Below are 5,259 nucleotides of genomic sequence, written 5' to 3' on the forward strand. Positions count from 1 at the left end.
AAGTCCGCATGGAGTTTGCTAAAAAACACCTGAAGGACTCCAAGATGGTGAGAAATAAGATTCTCTGGTCTGATGAGACCAAGATAGAACTTTTTGGCCTTAATTCTAAGCGGTATGTGTGGAGAAAACCAGGCACTGCTCATCACCTGTCCAATACAGTCCCAACAGTGAAGCATGGTGGTGGCAGCATCCTGCTATGGGGGTGTTTTTCAGCTGCAGGGACCGGACGACTGGTTGCAATCGAGGGAAGGGTGAATGCGGCCAAGTACAGGGATATCCTGGACGAAAACCTTCTCCAGAGTGCTCAGGACCTCAGACTGGGCCGAAGGTTCACCTTCCAACAAGACAATGACCCTAAGCACACAGCTAAAATAACGAAGGAGTGGCTTCCCAACAACTCCGTGACTGTTCTTGAATGGCCCAGCCAGAGCCCTGACTTAAACCCCATTGAGCATCTCTGGAGAGACCTGAAAATGGCTGTCCACCAACGTTTACCATCCAACCTGACAGCACTGGAGAGGATCTGCAAGGAGGAATGGCAGAGGATCCCCAAATGCAGGTGTGAACTTGTTGCATCATTCCCAAAAAGACTCATGGCTGTATTAGCTCCAAAGGGTGCTTCTACTAAATACTGAGCAAAGGGTCTGAATACTTATGACCATGTGATATTTCAGTTTTTCTTTTTTAATAAATCTGCAAAAATGTCAAAAATTCTGTGTTTTTCTGTCAATATGGGGTGCTGTGTGTACATTAATGAGGAAAAAAATGAACTTAAATGATTTTAGCATATGGCTGCAATATAACAAAGAGTGAAAAATTTAAGGGGGTCTGAATACTTTCCGTACCCACTGTATGGTAACATATAGCCGACTGTACATATGACCTACATGGGAGAAGAGGGGGGCAGGGAGGAGACTTAAACAGTCTCCTCTGTCTGCTGTCTCAGTGGAAGTGTGAGGCTCTCCTTCAACACAATTAGCAACTTGACGAGGTGTTGTTGGGGTGTTTGTGTGTGCGATGGGAAAAAGCTTGCTGTATTCAAGCTGCTGTAAAATGGGCTAAGCAGTGCATTTTTCTGGGTAGAGATGATAAGAATTGCTGTACTATGTAAAAGCAGATTAACTTATTCTAGGTATAATAATACATTCCAGGTTAAACTGACCGCTTTAAGCTAAAGTGGACTGAATAACTGGGCACGTCTGGTCCAATCTGGGCCGGGTTGTTCTGGGTCTGTCTGTTGACTGTCCCCTGCTCAGCTCTGCTGGTCTGTACCCAGAGGGCCTGTTATTTTGGGTTCTCAGCTGAGAAGAGATGACAACATCATAGGTTGCTTGCATTTCCTCAAGCCCTCCAAGTGTGCCTGGGGGTCCACACCCTTGTGTTGCTACTGTCACTGTTGCTGCATATGCATTGACTGCATGTTAACAGGCACTGTCACATGTACACATGCAAAACATTCAGATCTACTCAGGCACACACATAATTAGAAAAAAGAATTCTTGTTTGGGCAACATGCGTATGGAGTGATGTCACAGGGAAGCATGTGACTATTTGGTGAATGTGTGAGGAACAAGCTGAGTGCAAAGCGTGAGGACAAGTCAGTGAAGCCTGAAGAAGAGAGATTCTAAGAGCGCTATCGGGAGGGTTGGGATGTGGTGACACAGTGATGAGGTGATGGAGGGGTGTGTGTACGGTATGTTTGTGTATATAGACACAAGTCTCTGATGAATGAAGGCCCAATCTGTCTAGAAGCTTTTTCCTAGATAGATATTGTAGATGTTGTGTGTTGTTTAATTTGAACTCGAATGTGTTATTGTGCTATTCTGTTCATCTGTTCAGCCATGTTGACTAGTGTATCACTCATTCTAACTGTCCAGGTTTTCAGTGTGCTGCAAACAATTCTGTTGCTACCTTTGTAAACAGACCACCTATTTACCATTCTTTTCCCGGTCTTGTGTCAGATGTACCTTCTAAATCATCACACAGGAAATTAGTAGTAATGCATGACAAGTAGATTAATGTACAGTTTAATAACTTCCAGGCAGAATCAGTGGTCATTGATGGTTTCTATAAGCTGGGCAGAGGCTGGGTCACTATTGTCGTATGAAACCACTATAAACATTAGCAATTGGCAGTTTTTTTTATGTGGAACCTCCTTGTTCAACTTACATTAAGTGTTTGGCTGCTGTACTGTATTTCATTAGATTTAAAAATACATGACATGCTATGTGGAGTGGAGGTAAGAGACGGTTCATGCCGTGAACTGTCAGCACAGTCCCGCTTCATTATGTGAGCTGATATTTTAACAGCAGGTGTAATGCCAGCCTGCCAGGTGCAGTTCTCTGCAGTTGGTACTGCTCACTGTGCGCTCACCCAGCCCCGATGCAAACAACACAGACAGGCCAGTGTAAAACTTGTGGCCCAGGATATTACAAGCTCACTGGACTACGGAGTGACATAAAGTTTGAAAACACAAAGTTTACAATATGTGTAGACACGGAGGAAGAGGATGCGTTGAGCAGTGTGTTATTATTAGTCCAGAGAGTAAGATGGAGTTGAAATGATAGAAGAGAAAGTAGCCAGGCAGAAATATTTAAACCCTTTCTAAAAGGGAAGAGCTCCCTAATGTGCTACAAGAAGTAGCTTGGAGTGGCATGAGGAGAAAGGAAAGGTGAGGACAGAGTCTGTCACAGAGTGGGGTTGAGGGTAATATAAGTGACTCTTCATTCATTCATTCATCATTGGAATACACCTGAAGAAAGCATTAACCCCCTAACTGCAGATACTCATTTCTCAAATCTACAAGTCTTGCTTGCTCCCAAGTGCCATGTAAATGTGTGTTAACCCTACATCTCTATGTCAATGCTGTGAATGAGGATGTATTCCCTTTTTCACATGCTAGGCTACACATAGCTTAAATCAGAGGGGAGCGAGACAGCGAGGTCAGTCAGAGGTTATCTGTGCAGACATTCATCATCATTCAGATTGCTGCTGGCTCAGACAGCGTGCTACAGCACAGCATGCTCCAAAGTGGGAGAGACAGTAAGAATTGAGAGATGAAGGTACATAGAAACCCTCCAGCCAGAGGAGTCACAGGGAGTAACTTTGCAAGACCACATGCACAGGCCTCTGACATGCAAACTCAGTTCATACATAAAGTACGTTCACAGTCGCACAGCTCGCACAGCTCATACAGAGAATAATCATACAACTGTTTTCAGTGAGTGGGTGCTTTTCATGTGAAAATGTTCAGTTGTAGTAAAAATGCTCCCTGCGTTTTATCATTTTTTCCTTATTTATTTTTATTGTGAAGTTTTATTTATTTATTTGTTTGTTTTCTGCCACATTCTTTTAAAGCTTTGTCTGTTTACCGTTTGCTGTTTTGAAAAGGGAAGTCTGTTCAGGTTCCGTGATCACTTTGTGAGTATAGTTTATCCAGGAAACATTTCCTTCAAGTAGAATATCATTTTCAATAGTAAAGCATTTTAATAATCTAGATTTAAAATGATTATGAACACCTTGCCATTCATGCTTAGTAAGACACATATAAGGCACACCCTCATAGTTTGTTTCCAGTAATGTCTTCAGGAGAAGCTAAAATTACTGGACTGCTCTCCCTCCGTGTTGTGTATCACATGCTGTGCAGGAGCACAGCAATCCACAACAGCCCAGCGCTGTCCAGACGCAGCAGATGGGAACGTCATTAGGTCTGTACTATTTCAGACAAACATGTGCCTCTCAGAGTTTCTCCTTACACAGTCTGAGGACTAGTTTCAAATACTGATCCCTCAGAATAAAAGCTGGGACTTCACTTTACTTTCCTTTACTGTTACTGCCTGAGTCAGCACATGAGGACAGCAGGGACAGACCACCTATAGTATTGGCTGACAAGCGTCTTTCCACTCTTTCTTCCAAGTCTTGTCATGTTTAATGTCCCTGAACAACAATGGCAAGTAATCAGGATAACAAGTTACAGTACCATACATATACCAGTAAAACTGACGAAAAGGGCAGGCAGATCATAAAGTACCTGTAAAACCTTTACACTTTGACTATTTGAAGAAATTCAAGCCACCCGTCATTTTGACCCTATTGTATTGGGCTCTGCCAGACCTTTGTCAGTAAAACCCACTGACAGTATATAAAACCGCCCATCAGGTTCATCTGTGCAGTTTTGAAGGCTAAGTCTCACTGTTGCCATCTTGGTAGTGTTCACTCTGCTCAACTCTGGTTAATCCAAAAAAGGAGCAAAGAGGTGGAGCACGTGAGTGGAGACTCTCTAGACTGCTAGCAGCTAGCCACCTGTGACCTGTCACTCAAAGCAGCCATGCCCTTAATTATCCATACCTTTAAGCCTCAATAGTTATACTGTATAAAAATTCACTCCCTGTACTGTGCAGTTGTCATGGAAGGAGAAATTAGCTATAGAGACTAGAGCCATTTTTCATACCAGGCTGTAAACATGTTTATTTCTGCTATAAATTTGGGCTTTTTAACGTGAATCTATGGGGATTGACTCCATTTTGGAGCCACGCTCAAGTGGCCATTCAGGGAACTGCAGGTTTTAACACTTCAACACTGGCTTCATTGTAAAACCATAGTCTTTCAGTGCCAGCATGGGACTGGTAAAATCCTAAATCTTTTCACACTTGAGTGTAAAACACTGACTCCGAGTAGACTTTACTGGTGGCTTTATCAAAAGGAGTTTCTCCTTTGTGAAAAGCTACAGCTGTGGTTCAGTTGAACTCAGTCGATTAGATTCCAAACTTGACTAGTTTTAGAGTGGAAAACTCCATAGAAACGTATTAAACTATGCCTACTACATAAACTATGAGTCTTTACAACATACTGAGCATGCAGATGGACAGTGAAGAAGTGGATTACGCTGCAGGAGTCTTAAGTCACGTTTTATGAATATTTGATGATGTTTTGATGATATTTCTACACAGACTTGATGCCATTCAATGTATTCTAACAAACATAACCGAAAGCTGCAGTTGCTATTCTTGAAGAAGTAAATTATCAGTCAACCATAAACTTTATTGCCAAGTATGTTAAAATACAAGGAATTTGACTCCAGCTCAGTGCCCCCCCCCCCAACAAAGATTTTCTTTGACTAGTATACTTTTTCTTACTAATAACTTTGTATAATTCAAAGGATTTAGACTCCAGTGTGCAACAGTATAGCAGTTTCTCTTTATACTTCATTGCGTCTCAACTGAAACTTTCAAGAGCGCCCACACAACTGCCTGTTAACAA

The 5,259-nt window shown here is 42.3% G+C and overlaps 1 protein-coding gene across 2 annotated transcripts in view; it reads right to left on the minus strand.

Moving 5' to 3' along the window:
* Positions 1-5,259, minus strand: part of fgf13a (fibroblast growth factor 13a) — a 95,461-nt gene that overhangs the window by 76,362 nt on the left and 13,840 nt on the right. The gene's annotated exons all lie outside the window — the stretch shown is intronic.

The sequence above is a fragment of the Monopterus albus genome, unplaced genomic scaffold (genome assembly GCF_001952655.1).
Source record: "Monopterus albus unplaced genomic scaffold, M_albus_1.0 scaffold2.1, whole genome shotgun sequence".
Taxonomy (NCBI): domain Eukaryota; kingdom Metazoa; phylum Chordata; class Actinopteri; order Synbranchiformes; family Synbranchidae; genus Monopterus; species Monopterus albus.